This window comes from Podarcis raffonei, chromosome 1 (genome assembly GCF_027172205.1).
Source record: "Podarcis raffonei isolate rPodRaf1 chromosome 1, rPodRaf1.pri, whole genome shotgun sequence".
Lineage (NCBI taxonomy): Eukaryota > Metazoa > Chordata > Lepidosauria > Squamata > Lacertidae > Podarcis > Podarcis raffonei.
The window spans coordinates 71,119,643-71,136,968 of record NC_070602.1 but is presented as its reverse complement, the minus strand read 5'-3'; the positions used below and the strand labels follow the sequence as shown (position 1 = coordinate 71,136,968).

The following is a 17,326-nucleotide window of genomic DNA, read 5'->3' as shown; positions in this document are numbered from 1 at the left end:
TGCAGGAAGCAGAACTGGGATTCAAGATATACCTGAACAGATTAGAGAACTGGGCCAAAACTAACAAAATGAATTTCAATAGGGACAAATGAAGGTTCTGAACGTAGGCAGGAAGAGCCAGCTGCACAGATGGGGGACACTGAATTGCCAGTAGTACATGTGAAAATGGTCCAGGTGTCTTAGTAGACCTTAAGCTTAACATGAATCTACAGTGTGATGTAGCAGCAAAAAAACAAACAAACAACCCTAATCCTTTTGTAGGCTGCATCAAAGAAGTATAGTGTCCTGATCAAGGGAAATAGTAGTCCCAATCTGTACTGCTCTAGTCAGACTACACCTGGAGTACTGTGTCCAGTTCTGAGCACCATAGTTTAAGGTAAGGTTACCAGATTTTTTTCAATGAATCCGGGGACACTTTTCAACTTCCTACTAAATAGATGGATTTTGTCAGGGGACTGATTTGTAAATCTGGGGACTGTCCCCCGGAAACGGGGACATCTGGTAACCCCCGTTTAAGGAGGATATTGACAAGCTGGAACGTGTGCAGAGGAGGGCAACTATGTTGATCAGGCGTCTGGAAACAAAGTCTTATGAGGAACGGTTGAGGGAATTGAGTATGTTTAACCTGCTGAAGAGGAGACTGAGAGGAAATATGCTGCCATTTTCAAATATCTAAAGGGCTGTAACATGGAGGATGGAGCAAGCTTGTTTTCTCCTGTTCCGGAGGCTAGGACCCAAATGAATGGCTTCAGGTGACAAGAAAGGAGATTCCAACTAAATATCAAAAGAATTTTCTGACCCTAAGAGCTTCTTGACTCCTACAAAATGTGTGGACTCGCCTTCGTTGGAGGTTTTTAAGCAGAGGTTGGATGACCATCTGTCATGGCTACTTTAGTTGAGATTCTTGCATTGCAAGGGGTTGGACTAGATGACCCCTAGGGTCCCTTCCAACTGTGCAATTATATGATTCTATGCTTAAGCATTTCATTATTTGGTGGGCATGCCCTTTTTTAAAAAAAAAACTGAAATAGGCATGCTGGAACATTTTTTTTCAAAAATTCTAGTTGCTGTATTTAACTAGAAAGGGACAGAACTGGAAAGGGAAAGGAAATAACAAGGGCCCACAACAGTACAGTTATGCTAAAAAGAGATGTCTGAATTCTACTAAGACTGCAAATTCTGTCATGGTATGTATATGCATATATGTATGTCTATTTTTAAAAGAAACCTATGAAGAAATGACTGAAAAAAGGGGGACCTGAAGCAATGGGAAAATGGCCAAGGTGTAGCAGCTAATTCTTAACCTAGCTTTGTAGGTCTTACCATTCCTTATCCTGCTCATCATTCTGTGAATCCCTGAGGTTGTACAAACTGGCCTAACATCACTCAGCTACAGTTTTATATCCTCTTTTAATAATGTTGAATTGATTCTGCCCAACTTTGATTCAGACAACCTGCTTGTCTTGGGAAAAAAGTGCTCTATTTAATCAGTGGCTCTGTCTCCAGCATAGTTCCCACTGTGCAAGAGTAGAGCCAAGGAGTAGTGCAGTGGCCTGTCACTTCTGTTTGAATAGGCAATGTAGAGCTGTTCAGCCGAAGAGACAGGAGTTGGAACTGCTTGTTAGGACACATGATCAAAAGCCACTCTCTGCTTTCTGCCAATCAAACCTCATGTCGCCTTGTGGGGCAGACATTAAATAGATTTTTTTTTCCTTGCTGTACGCTGTGGGCACTTTGCCAGTTTGACATGTGAACTGTTACAAAAGGTATCAGAGTTTCCACTGCTTGCTGACTGCTTTTAAACATTACCAAGCCGGCTGTTGCCCAAAGTAGAATATGTTTAAATAATGCATTATGATAAATTTCCATTAGTATTATTCGGCTTTCTTCATGCTTTGAGGACTTCGTAGATGTTTTTGGATGCCAAACCAGAATTTGGTTTCCTGAAGGAGAATTAAAAAAAAAAAAATCCCCAAAAAACCCCAAACAGTTGAACAACTGTATGACAAATAGATTTGAACAAGATGGTTTTTGTCTGAGTTATGGTGAGTTGTCTCTTTTCAATGTGTGTGCTTCTTCTTCTTCTTCTTCTAAAAAAAAAGCTTTCATATTTTCTGTTTTAACATACATTTACTAATTTTCCTTGCTGAGTTTGCAGCAGTGTTTTTTTGTGTTTTTTTTAAGTATGTTTGCATTCAGGGATATTAAAAGGGTACATGTTTTATAATTTCATTTATTATGCTGATTGGACGAGTGGTCCACACTACATATCTTTTTGTAAATACTGGTAGCTTTTATGGAATACTTTCCTCCCTCCCCATCCCCCCCCCCCCACTCCTTGCCTGCTACTGCTACCCTTCTTTGCTACCTCAGCTCTTGTGCCCATGGCAACAAAATCAGTGGAGATTTTTTTTTTTTAATAGAAGCTGCCAAAGGCACTGAGTTTGTCAATCTTTAGAAATCTCCTAAACCCAAGTAATTACTTCTAAGGGACTATCTCGATCTGAATTCTTGCCAATAACTCTGTGATTTTTCCTGGTCTAATGATCATTTATAAAGGAGCAAAGTTTTGTGTGTGTGTGTGCGCACACCAAAAACGTGCCACAGCAATCTAGACAAACTCATTTAAACAGTGAACTAACCGTAAACAGCTGCTCCCTCAATAAGCCATTCTTTATAATACCCTTATTACCTTCTAGTGTCTCAAATTCTGATTAGTCAACAGTGCTGATTACTGTATGGCATTCCATTGCCTGCCTTCCTTGGGCTCAGCTGCTCGATGTGATTACAACACAACTTATGTATTGTTCCCCCCCCCTCCAAGTTTCTCTTCAGGCTATATGTCTTAAAGAGCTCCAAGGAGACCGAGAAGTTTTATTTTCAGTTAGGGGACTAGACTGTTGTGATGCTTTCCAAATAGAGATGTAAACATTGGAGCAAGATTCCCCCCCGCCGGCTTCTGCTTCTACAACTTTGTGGCAAGAGAAGAAAGCTGTTTGATATCCACAATGAATATGGCCTGTAAATATGTGGAGGTTACTCAGATGTTTGCAGGGCAATGGCAATCATTAGTATAACTACCAGCATATTAACTGGGGGGAAAAGATGGAGGAAATTGAGAAAGGCAATCAGTGGTGACCAAACTTGGCTTCCGTGGCAGTCAGGAGGATTTTACCAGTGGCTTCAAAGAAAGTATTGTTAGGTTCAAGGTGAGCACTTTAAAGTATTTTACCCTTCAATATTCTGTGTGTTTCTGCATTACACATTATATATTGGAAGTAATACAGTGTTTTGTGTTTTTTTAAAAAAAATTTGGTTGTATTGTGGGCCACCCCAGTGGTTTGCATGTTCTTAATGGGCCATATTATAGGGCTGTTTTACGATTTTTATTTTAGAGGTCTGTTTGAAATGCCTTTGGACTAAAACACAAGTCCTTCTGCACTCTGGAGCATTTGAATTGAACTCTAAGGGGAAGGAGAAGTGCTGTTGTATAGTAGCAGGGGATTGCTAGAATTGTGCCTTCTCTGTGCTGTTGAAATATAAATGTCAATTTATCTGAGGATCAGAACTGTTAGACTACTAACATCTTCTGTAACTTATTAAACGACTTAAAAGTTTTTCACATTATCACAGAATAGGACTGTGGTGAGGCAAAAATAACTTTAAATAACTTGGTGATATTTAAAGTATATGCAATTCCACAGCACCTCATGCAACCCCCTCCAGAATGTATCCGTAGTATGCATGAAAATCTGATGCACTGGAATTGCAGTCGCATTAATGTCCTTAAATCTGTGCTTTGGAGTGTATTCTGAAAATAGCAAATCTCTCTCTTTTGTAAATTAAAATTGGTGTGAATGAAAACAGATGTTGACATGCTTTACTTTTATCTACAGGGATCTCAGCTGAAAGGGGGAGGAAGGGCATCAAGGTTAGATAATAGCAAATAAGGCAGAGAACAAGATAGCTTGCTCCAAGAAGTGCACTGACTTTTGCATATAATTATAAAAAGAGGGGCTGGAATACAATTGGCAGCTTTTTATTGGAAAGACTTGTCAGTTTACTTGATAAATATATATTGGAAAGACACCACAAGGGCCCCATATGAGAAGACGGGGAATCGTCTCAATTTTTTTTTTACTAAAATATATTGATAATAGAGCTGTATTCCTAAGAAGATGTATGAGAGAAGAAGAGTTTTCTCCAAGAGATACTCAGTAACATCCCAGTGTATAAGACCTATGGGAGTTCGAACAGAGTATCATGCTTGCCAATCTTTAGCATTATTTCAGCATGATATCTTTACAGCTCGTCAAAACTCCATTATTGTTATATCGTCCTTAAAAAAATCACCCATTACCGTACCATTCTATTTTACATCCTTTGTAAAGAAAAGGCCAATGAAGTGTTTAATGGTTTAAAATGTACAACTTGTGAAATAGCTTCCATGGCCAATTTAAATAAGTCTTGTTGAAGTTTTTCTTTAGTTTTTTTAAAAAAAGAAACAGAAATAATTTATTTATAAGATCGTTAATAGATTTCCTCTATTCTTTTTACATCTTAGATTACCTTATAATTTTCCTTAATCTGCATGAACAATAATGATCAATTTTGTCAGTATTATTCACACCTTTTATTAATTTAACATAGATGAATAAATGTGAATGTTGTGAAGAGTTGATTGGGAAAAGATTTTAAATTTGACAGTTAGATTACAGGTTACCTAAGGAAAAATGGCTCTTTCTGTAGCTACCTAGTAATTTAATTCTTGTTTGAAATTATTATAATTTATTACAGTGTGTGGTTCTTAATGAATGTCTACTATTAAATGAAAAAGGAGAAATTGAAATTATGAAATCCTTAACTAATATCTTAAAAATCCTTCAAACAATTAAATGGATATTAATGTCATGCCACACTCTTTCCACTTTCTCCATTGAGAAATAAAACCTTGTATAATATTGTTAGCTCTGGATCCAAATCCTGTTTAAACAGCTAAATATTCTGTGTGGGGGAAAAGAACAAAATGCTAAATAGGAAAAATATATTGACATCCCATTTTAACTTCTGTGGCGTGCTGGATCAGAGAACGTAGAATTGCTCTTACAGAAAACAGTAGAAAGTTCCAGTAGATAGTTAATGATTGTTTTGTGATTTCACAGCCCTGTTCATAGAAGAAGAAACACCTCGGAAATGGGCTTGCTGTAACCTAGTATATTATATGCGTAGCTGGTTGAGTCTTGGTCTATTTGCATATTTATTTAGCATGCTTTTTATACCTCACTTCATCTCATAGGATCACAGGGCAGTTTAGAAAATAGAACTTAATCCAGCCAACTTTAAACAGACTAAGGACTTTTTGATACATCCCATTGAAACTAGTGGGATGTAAAATATGCTTAAATTTGTTTGGATTGTGTTCTAGAAGGACAACAATTTTGCAGAAAGAGAATTCTGGAAAGTATGATGTATTTGGAGAGAATAGGCAAATGCACAATATAGACTCGATATAACATTTCATTCTTACTGTTTTACATATCAATATAAGTGGATTACTTTGGGGGGCATCCAGCAATCACTGATGGCAATCACACATTAGACAAAGTGATATTTCCAGATGATCATGAAGGACAGAGTAGGATAAAAATGCACAGTAACTTTTGTTACTGCTAATCTAAATAGGGTTACTAAAATATATTCAAAGGGCTAAAGTCAGTTTTCTGTTAAAACATGGGATGAACTTTTGTAACAAAATTAAGCATCTGAACTTTGTATTTTAGGGGCTGCTTCTGTGCCAAATATAGCACCTCTCTCTCTGTCTCTGTCTCTGTCTCTCTGCAAACAGATCAGGCTGTTATCTCTGAAATGGTGATGTAAACAACAACAACAATCAAATTCTGACACATTATAGTGAATTCTGCTTAATAATTCATTTTCCACAGAAGTAAACCATATTGAATTCAGTAGAGTTTACTTCTGGATTTGGGCATAGGACTGCAACCTTAGCTCAATTGTTTACAAATTAATCAGGATTATCTATATGTTTGGTACTATACTCAAGCTATATTCATGACATAAGCAGGATAGAAATATAGAGCAGACCTGATACAGAAAAGACAAAGACATCTCTTTACTTTTCTGTACTTGTTTGCTGCTGCTACTTCTCACCCAACTACTTTTTTTCCCCACTTTGAAGACTGAAACTGGTCATACCTTGAAAGCCCCGTATAATCATGTTGCACTTTATGAACCTTTTAAAATCTGAATAACTAAAATGTCACTTCCGCGTGCCTGTTGCTACTTTGAATTAATGGTGACAGATGGATGCTCTGTTGGGTATTTAATCTGGAGATACCAGTACACGCTTGCATCCTTCCAAAGGTATATCTTTTCCACATGGTCAAAATGTGTTGGGTCACAGTTCACTGCAGGGTCCTTGATGAACTGCCAAAAAAAGAAAAAGAAAAAAAAAGTTGCAGACAGTGCTTTGATTATGACTTTTATGGACCATCCATATAACTGATCAAAAATCACACACGCACACCCCATTTTATGAACTGAAGAGACCACCTCTTCAAACATGACCCAGAGTTTGATCATTGGTTTATGATTCTGAACTTCACGGCAAATATTGCTCAGTGCTTTTGCCAGACATTTCATTGTGCAAAATTATAGCAGGCTGCATTTCTGAATACACACATACCAAAGAGTAAGTCTTATTGAACTAAGAGAGAGTTACTACTTAATAGACATCATGCATAGGATTGTTTACTTAGTGTCTTACCCTGTATTTTTAAAAACCTTGTTGTCTTCAAGCTCATGAAGGTTGGGAGTGAGGTTTCTGTTTTATTACACTATTCATCCAATAAAGGTAGGCTGCTGCTAAATAATATTTTCCCTTTGAATATTAAATGAATAGGTTTTTGTGTTACATTTCTGGGCTTCTCATTTGTATAAGATAAATATGTTGCAGGTCAGGTACTGCTCTTCTTGCTTATTGTTTAAAGAAATGAAAGGCTTATTTTAAAATGGTATAGATTACAAAAAAAGTTAAATTACGCTTCAGTGAAAAAAATCATTTGTCTTGCATAGTCATAGTTATCAGCAGTGCTTTTTTTCTGGGGGTACGCAGGGGTACACATACCCCTAAACATTTTGTGAATCTTTGTACTTTTGTCCATTTACTGTATTTCTTTTCCCCGATTTGAACTATAAAATTGTGATTTTCTTGAGTCAAAATGAGAGTACCCCTAAATATATATATATATTTAAATCACTGGTTATCAGTGACATATTTATGGACTCTGATTGTTTTTTTAAACTGGGAAGCCAGCACAGGACATCTAGGCCTTACATAAATAGGCCCTGAATTAGCATGTGGCATGAATAGTATGTTTAAACAATTAAAAATTGCAGTTGTCTTAATGTAATTTGTTAGCTTTATTAATACTAATTTGCTGTTGCTTTTTGTTCGATGGGGCATTGTACCCAAGTATCTGCAGTGGATGAAAGCCATGCTGTAGTATTTGCAATAATGAGAGTTGCTTGTTCCTTCCTTAATCAGTCACAGAGTTCTTTAGGAAAACTTTAATTTGCTCTTTGGTTATTAGCTGTACTTAGAAATGACCTTGTGGGGTATGGAAGCATGGCACAGTGGCACTTTCCAGCTGTACACATGGTATCCGTCGGGGTACAATCATGCTCAGTCCCAGCACCGCAGGCTTGGACATATGTTGAGTTTTATTTCTTTCTTCTGACATTAATCCTATTCACCAGCTGTTCTGCAAGCTGCTATTCTTCAGCTTGGAGATTACATTTTTGGGGATACCAACAAAGGTCTTACTTGACCAGCGCTCTCACACCACTTACTTGAGAAATATTTGGATTTTAGGATTAGTAAGTCTTTTTTTCTGCCTATGTTCTTTGTCGTCTTTGGAGAGCTGAGATTTTAACTTAATTTATCATCACTTTTAATTCACTGCCGGAAAGCCCTTAAGGGAGCCACTATTTTCACAGTACTTTTCTATTAAAAAACAGTGTTTAGATGTAGAAAAATATAATTCACATTTCATACATTTCAACCTAAAGAACACAAATAATGGCATTGTCCTGATAATATTCCAATTTGTGAAAAGCACACATAGTTTTCTCCCCATTTTTCAGTATGTTATGTTTCATTGTCTAATCTATCACTAATCAAGTTTCACTGACTATGAAGTACCGTACGTTACACTCATATAATATACCAATAAGCGGTATGGATTTCTCACTTCATATTCCAGATGATCTGCCCATAAGCAGGATGTTAAACATCTGTAGTTTAAGCCTTTTGGGACTAACAGGTGCATTAATGTTGGAAAGAAATGTGGCCTGAACAATAAGGTTATAGACCATGCATTATATAGAAGCAAAAGCAGCCTGATTTAATGAAGCAGAGTTCACATAGTGTTACATAACAATGGGATTTCAACTTGTTTCTTTTGTATAAATATATTTTAATTGTATTCCTGGATGCATTTTTTTTTAAATCCCATTTTCTGTGTTCTTAAGTGCAAGTCTGTTTCAGTATTGAATCAAAGCAAGACTGATAACTCACATAATTCCTGGCTTCATGTCTGGTTTAAGTGGAATCTGAATAGTCAGAATATGCACTGAGAATGGAGAATTTGCTCATTTGTTACGATTATGAGAATGTGAACCCTAACCCCATCTGCACCAAGTAACACCCATCTATCTTACTGCCTTGGTTCCTTGTTGCTTCTTTCACAGAATCTGTAGCTAAAGTCAATTCTCTTTGTATTGAAATGCTAATCTGCAATTGTCATATAGGTTTGCCATGTCCATATCCAAGAAAATAAGTAGTGAGACGAGAAGGGGAGAGCAGGACAGAATAACATTTTTGAGAGCAATATTCCTAGAGAGATACACCAGTAGTGAATCCTTCTGTACTATATATGGCCATTCTATTTATAGCAATATTCATATTTTTATTGGTGGCCAAAGCGCTGCTTATAGGAAAACCTACAGGTGACTAATAGGAGTTGCTCACTAAGTGGAATAATGAATAGTATTAGGTGTCAATTAAATCAAGCTTCCCCGAGGTGCAGGTGCTCCACAATGTACTGACACATTTCAAGTAGCAGCACCACTTCACCCATGCATATGAACAAGCACATTTGCATATTAAAAAGCTGAAAATTATTTAACTGAAGCAAAAGTCTTTTAGAGATGATGGAGGTTATTAAAACTGTTGACAAGAAAGAAGGTAATTGCCTGAAAATGAGAGATGACATTCTGCTATACACAGGGAACGTTGTTTTTGTTGTATTGTGCAGCAGTGCCTGGGTGTATAACCTATTACGTTGAGATTGCTCCTATGCAATTAGACCCTTTTTGTCCTCACTTCAATAAGGCTATGATTATGAAGGATTGAAGAACACTTGGCATATTGAATGTCTGTTGTTTTTATAACTTCGTCAGAAATGACAAAACACGTTTTGTGTCCTGTTTTTTCTTTGTAGGCTTATTGATTCTGTGATTATAATATTCATAAAAGACAATGTGTTCATGGTTGAACACTCTGTCATTTATACAGGTTTTATTCCCTCCACCTCTCTTTTTCACCACAGTACTTGTTTGAATGCCAAGGTGCTAGTCATAGAGGCAGGCAGGATGTGTGTGTGTGTGTGTGTGTGTGTGTGTGTGTGTGTGTTTAAAAGCATTTAAAAATGAACTGGTGAGAAGTTTGTCAGTAACAATTCCAAATATTTCTATCTGAAATGAGTACAAAAATATTCAGAAAATGAGATCAGAACAATCCAGCCGCATAGAGCTAATTTTTACTTTTTATCTCAGAGCAGCAATTACAATGCAGTACATCTCCTTTGTCCTCTGGATCTCCATACAAATGCTCAGTTCAGTTCGGGGGTTGTGTCTTAGTATGACTACAACACAGAGTTTTTATGCTTAACAGAAGAGAAAGCTATTCTGTTTAAATTGTTTCCCATTTGAAAATAAATAAAGCAATAGAATTCAATTTTAAGGGGCTTTTAACAAAGGAAAACTCACTGAATTATATTATTTGGGTCTAGATTCAAGGGGTCATATGGGACAATGCAATGGGATGCCTGAAACCTCTCTTTGAGTGCTATGCCAACCAACAGATCTCTCCTGAAACATGAATGGCCTTTGGGAATGGTCCCTGGCACTATACTAGGAACTCCAATAAGGAAAAAGAAGTCTAGTGGAAAATTCACGGGGATCTTTGGATCTGGGTCCAAGTGTGCTAATCCTCAAATGGCTACAAGATGTCAGAATTGTTCATGGTAGAAGAGAAGGTGAGTTCACGAATCAATTGACATAAGTTGTTCTTTTTAATAGATATTAGAAATCTCATGTATCAGAGGAATATTAAATGTCTTAGGATAGCCTTGGGAATCATCATCATCACCTCTGGGTTGGATCCAGAGGTTCCTTTGTTCCAAAGGAAGGACTTGCTTCCTTTTCGTCCCACTTATCTACCTAGTAGTTAATCATGAATATTCCATCAAGATATAAACTGGAGAGATGCTGTTAGGTGTTAAACTGGATGGTTTCTGCTGCTAAAATACTGAGCATGCATTTATGGTGAGTGCTTACGTCGATAGGCTTGCTTCACATACTCTGTGTCACTAACATATTGCAAGACTGGGAGACTGGGATTTGCTTCTCTTTCATTTGTACTAATTCATCTAACAAAATAACTTATTCCTTATGTTATAAACTGCAGTGCTGTTTAGCTAGCTTGTGGATTTGGGTATCATATAATTGCAGAGTTGGAAAAGGACCACAAGGGTCATCTAGTCCAACCCCCTGTAATTCAGGAATCTTTTGCCAAACGGGGGCTCGAACCCACAACCCTGAGATTAAAAGCCTCATGCTCTCCCAACAGAGGTGTCCACTTGGGTGGCAAGTGATATATGCAGCTTGCTCCAGATTTTAGTGAAACAACATTCCATACAAAATCTAACACCAGTGCCTTGTGGAGTGGTAAAATTGGAACTACCTTTACGGTCCAACGATATGATGCATTGCACGTGTAAGTAGGTCCAGGGCCAAAGCAATAGCACCAAGCATTTTTGGTCTGAGTACTGTTGCTGCAGTTTAAAGGCTCTTCTAGATTTTAAGTTTTGACTGTGATAATGAACCCCAATTCATTTTGTAAGTTTGCCCCTGGTCCCCCCCCCTTATACTTCCATGTCAAAGCATTTGGTTTGTGTAGTATAGCAGAGCCTTCAGCAAATTCTTAGCTAATCTAAGGATGTGATATGAATTGCATTCATGCAGTTAATGTGAACATTTTTGTTAAGCAGTTCTGAGAAAGCTTGATAAGCCTTGGGACCATGAGATGAGGAGGGAAGTTTAACCCCCTTTCCATGGTCCCAGCAAAAAAAAAGAAAAAAAGGAAAATAAAGGCACACTCCAAAAGGGTGAATTTTAAGGGAAGCCTCCATTGGATAAATATCTATTGTTCTCCATGAATTTGTCTAATTCCCTTTTAAAGGAGCCTAACCAGGGGCCACGCCACGTCTTGTGGCAGTGAAGTCTCTAAATTATGCACTGTGTGAAGTAGTCTTTTCTCTTCTCTCTCCTGAACTACTGCTGCCCATCAGTTGTCCTGTGGGATCCTATGTTTTAGTGATGCAGAGACAAACAAATAAAAGAGAAGAGTTGCAGTTTTATGATAAGCGTTCAGATGTTCTAGGCCCTTCACACCTAGTGTAAAGGTGGTAAAATAATAACCTGTGAATTGCAGCTTAGTGTACACTGAAAATTAGCTCTCTGTAATTTGTGTTGGTGAAAACATACTTTCTGTATTGAGAAGACTGAGTCTTGCCCTTACCCAGTTAATCTCTGAATTACACAGTACCACATTAGATCGATGTGAAAAGTTCTCAGGGTTTCCTTTCAGCAGTTTCTGAGAACTTTGGATGAAGGACATATTTTTGGCTCTTTAACCTCAAATTGTGCCTATTAATATTCACAGTCTGAGAGCCAACAAAATTTTAAAAATGAAGGAGTGGGGGAGGAAGGAATTAAGACTGTTATCCTGCACACAGCTGCTGCTGTTGCTTGTTGTTACAATGGGGCTTCCACATGCATGCCACAGAGAGTGAGATTAGGAGAAGGATAGGATTTGTCTGAGAGAGTTGGTTCAAATTTGAGATGAACATCCACTCTGAGGAGGATATCTATAGCTGGAGGAAGGAGCCTCATAGCTTAGAACCTGTGGGAATACAGACTACCTGGGTCTCAGTGTAGCCAGGAGGGGAGAGTGCTTCTAGGTAAAGAAGACTTCCAAACCAGTAACAAGGGGTGAGGTGATCCCCTGGGTCTGTTATACCAACTGGAATACCTCAGGAGTGGGATTGTTAAGAGAGGGGGTAATTGATGGAAAGTGGCCCTTACTCATGAACCAAATAGTTAAATTGTGATGGAAGCTGTGCTGTGTTAAAACATTTAACTGTACTAAGAAAAGGAACAAGAGTGAAGTTTAAGAGAAGCTGTGCATTCATTATTGTGTTTAAGCCTGAGACATCTTTATATTTAGTTTAAGCAGTAAGTTAACTTCTACCCGACAGAACACATTTCCTGACCCAACTTTGTTTCACCAATCTTTTCTTGTTTGATCAACTCCTGCCTGAGACTTGAAGTCACTGAGTTTTCCCTCACACAAGACCCCCACAACATAGCCTGTGGTAAATTGAAGACATTCGTGTAAATAGCGTACCATAAGGTGTGGGCGCCAAATTTAATTGGGGGTTAGCGATGGGTCCGCTACAGCCTCTCTCACAACTCAAGAGCATCCAGTGAAACTGAGTGTTTGCAGTTTAAGGACAGACAAAGAAATTTCACTCCGTGCCTTGTTAAACTATGAAACTCTTTCCCAAAAGTGGCAGTGAAAGCCACCAACATGGATGACTTTAGAATCATAGAATCATAGAGTTGGAAGAGACCACAAGGGCCATTGAGTCCAACCCCCTGCCAAGCAGGAAACACCATCAGAGCACTCCTGACATATGGTTGTCAAGCCTCTGCTTAAAGACCTCCAAAGAAGGAGACTCTACCACACTCCTTGGCAGCAAATTCCACTGTCAAACAGCTCTTACTGTCAGGAAGTTCTTCCTAATGTTTAGGTGGAATCTTCTTTCTTGTAGTTTGGATCCATTGCTCCGTGTCCGCTTCTCTGGAGCAGCAGAAAACAACCTTTCTCCCTCCTCTATGTGACATCCTTTTATATATTTGAACATGGCTATCATATCACCCCTTAACCTCCTCTTCTCCAGGCTAAACATGCCCAGCTCCCTTAGCCGTTCCTCATAAGGCATCGTTTCCAGGCCTTTGACCATTTTGGTTGCCCTCCTCTGGACACGTTCCAGTTTGTCAGTGTCCTTCTTGAACTGTGGTGCCCAGAACTGGACACAGTACTCCAGGTGAGGTCTGACCAGAGCAGAATACAGTGGCACTATTACTTCCCTTGATCTAGATGCTATACTCCTATTGATGCAGCCCAGAATTGCATTGGCTTTTTTAGCTGCCGCGTCACACTGTTGGCTCATGTCAAGTTTGTGGTCAACCAAGACTCCTAGATCCTTTTCACATGTAGTGCTCTCAAGCCAGGTGTCACCCATCTTGTATTTGTGCCTCTCATTTTTTTTGCCCAAGTGCAATACTTTACATTTCTCCCTGTTAAAATTCATCTTGTTTGTTTTGGCCCAGTTCTCTAATCTGTCAAGGTCGTTTTGAAGTGTGATCCTGTCCTCTGGGGTGTTAGCCACCCCTCCCAGTTTGGTGTCATCTGCAAATTTGATCAGGATGCCCTTGAGTCCATCATCCAAGTCGTTGATAAAGATGTTGAATAAGACCGGGCCCAAGACAGAACCCTGTGGCACCCCACTAGTCACTCTTCTCCAGGATGAAGAGGAACCATTGATGAGCACCCTTTGGGTTCGGACAGTCAGCCAGTTACAAATCCACTGAGTGGTAGCATAGTCAAGACCGCATTTTACCAGCTTCTTTACAAGAATATCATGGGGCACCTTGTCAAATGCCTTGCTGAAATCAAGGTAGGCTACATCCACTGCGTTCCCTACATCTACCAGGCTTGTAATTCTGTCAAAAAATGAGATCAGGTTAGTCTGACATGACTTATTTTTCAGAAATCCATGCTGACTATTGGTGATCACAGCAGGGATTAGCCAAATTAATGGAGAATAGAGCTATCAATGGCTACTAACCATGATGGTTATGTTCTACCTCCACTGTCACAGGCAGCATGCTTGTGAAAACCAGTAGCTATAAACTGCAGGATATGAGAGTGCTGTTGTACTCTGATCCTGCTTGCACACTTCCCATAGGCATCTGGTTGGCCACTGCTTGAACAGGATGCTTGTCCAGATGGACCATTGCTTGATCAAACTGGCTATCCTTATGTTCTTATGTATATTATTGTAGAATGCTTATTTTCTTTGAACTGCTTTGAGCACAAATGTAATTTTGGGAAATGTGACATATAAATGAATTTGCTATGACAGTTCTGCACCATTTGAAGTTTTCCAACTGTCTTTAGAGGCAGCCCAACATAGAGCACATTGCATTAGATTGCATTAGAGTTCATTAGAGCTTGGAGATCACGGCTGGATGGATAACTGAGGCCTGTTCTGTCATCTACAGATAGAGCCACATTTAGTGAACTAGGCTCATCTGGTAAAAAAGCATTCCTGTTCACTCCAGCTGAACTTCTCTACTTAGAACTCCCAAATTCCATACTTCAACCCCATCGAAGGTCAGTTGTAAACCTCAATCTAGAGCAGTTTAGCTCTCTGCCCATGGTACCTGTATCTTGTCCAGATTCAGTCTCTGCTTGTTCACCCTCATCTACCCCAAACCTCTTCCAGGCACCAATTCAAGGTTTACATAGCCTTCCTGGAAGAACAAGATGGAAATGATAGCTAGAACGGAGTGTCATCTACACATTGGTGGCACTTCAGCCCAAACCTCTGGGTGGCTTTCCCAAGTGGTCTCAGGTAGATGCTGAGAAACATGGAGAACCTTGCAGAACACCATAGTCCAATAGTCTACCTTTTGAGACTGCATCTCCAGGAAACACTATGACCACCATAACACCACGCCATGTAAGCCAACCCAGATAAATGATCCAGAAGGATACCACTGTTGGTTGTGTTGAAACCATAAGAAGTCCAGAAGCATCAACAGGATTGCATTTCCCCCCCATCCATCCCTTGTGCATGCCATCCATCAGTTATGCATAGGGGCAGCAAATTGTTAAATAAATGTTAGTTGCTCACTGTTTCTGATGACCAAGATTCTAATAATTGGGGTAGATATGTGAGAACATATGGGATAGATAATTGGGGTAGATTTTTGGATACCTGTAATTAGCTGGATGGATCATTTGTCAAACAGGTATGCAAAAACCAAAGGCTTAGAACAGTACAGCAATTTATAATTGCTATGGGGAACACCGTGCTATATTGATACTTTCAGCAGCTATATATCAAGTAAGGAAGTAATACATGCATGTGCATGCACCTTTAAACATCTGTTTACATGTATCTAGGAAACGGCTCAATCAGATTTATGCGATGCATGTACAAAGTTGTTCAATAATGCATTCACGTACATATATTACTTCCGTACCTGGCACATTTGCTGCAGGAAATATTGTAGTTAAACTGGGCATTTTAATGAAAAACAATACTGTATCTTCACACAGATGTGATTTTAAGTATTTAAAGATAAATGTACTCTTTTTTTCTGACATCCACACATTAGAAATTTGCTGTGGGACACTGCTTGTCACATGTAGGCACTGTACACACTGTAGTCTGTGAGTGAGTGAGCTCTATTAAAAGTTATGGAATGGTCAAGTATATCTGTACTTGGCCCTAAACTTGTCCCATTTTTTTCTGGCAATGGGGATAGAGATATTTAGCTAGGGGTGGATTTTGGAGTGAGCTAACAAGGTCCTGACCTAGGGCTCATGATTTTTATATGGTGCTTGTGCAGTCTACTAATTTCCCCTCACAACTTATCAGTTAAAAGGACCTTTTTCAGCAGCCTGACCTAGGGCCCGTGGTGTTCATGAAACAGCACTCATTTGGGCAATGATGACAGTGCTGAGGGAAAAGAAGTTGTTAAATGGTCCACTGAGATTTTGAGCAGTTTTCAAATGGTCTACAAAAATCATGAAGTTTGAGAACAGCTACCAGTGGAAATATATATTCAAAAGCAAATCCTAATTATGATACTGAGAAATGTTTGTCCCCAACTATGGTCTAATCCAAGATATGGAGGAAAAAACATCCATATGTTACATGAATTCATATTGTGCATGTGTACTTATATTGAGTCATACTAATTGTCTGGCTTGCATTGTTTGAACTATTCTAAACCTAGGACAGTGTTAAAATAAGAGTGTGGGGAGTGCAATGTTTTGTGACAAAATGCATCCCATTCCAAATGCCCTTTCTTATTATGGTGATAATTGGAGGATGTTCTTCCATTCAGTGTGAGGGCAGAATGTCATCGCATAGCCAAGTTTGATTGGCTGCATGATCCTTGATTGGCAACATAAAGACTCTCTTTAAAAACCAAAATCACCAAAACAGTTGCCAATAGAGGAAGCAAACAAAAATGAAATGATGTGAAAAAGACAAAATGAGGCCAAAAAGTTTTGCAGGGTATTTCGAGCACTATGAAACTCTCTTTTGCACCTGATCATATCTAGTGCATAGTCCCTCACCCACTTTCCAGACATCTGCAGACAATGTGAGGATGTCAGGAGAAGGGCCAGCTGAGTGTGTGATGTTCAGACAAGGCCAGGAGGTGTGGACCCGTTTCCTAATCCTCCACATGAGCAAAGAGCGCATATAAAACAAATATCTAGGAGAACTGTTATACTTATATTTTTGTTTTATACTTTCTGCCACCTCTGCAGGGCTGGGGATCAGCTACAATCCAGTATATCAGATTGTGAATGTAAACAGCCCAATGATGGTAACTCTGTAAGCTGTGGGTTTCCTCCCTCAAGTGTGCAACCTGTACAACTTGATACGAGAATATGATCATAGTCCACCAGATAGGTATTGTGGTGTATTGTGTTGATAGTTATGCTTTATTGATTTTGCATTTCTGATAGTTAGACCACATTATAGAAAACAGTCCTATCTTTGAAAGGGTTGTTTGATCTAAGTCTGGTTTAAAAATAAAGAACCATAAGAAGGGAGAGCAGGGGCCTTGAAGTTGCTCTTCAACAGTTTGCACA

General features: G+C 38.8%; 1 protein-coding gene across 17 annotated transcripts in view; it reads left to right on the top strand.

Annotated features, from left to right (window-relative positions):
* SOX6 (SRY-box transcription factor 6) overlaps positions 1 to 17,326 on the top strand; it is a 448,703-nt gene that overhangs the window by 213,329 nt on the left and 218,048 nt on the right. The gene's annotated exons all lie outside the window — the stretch shown is intronic.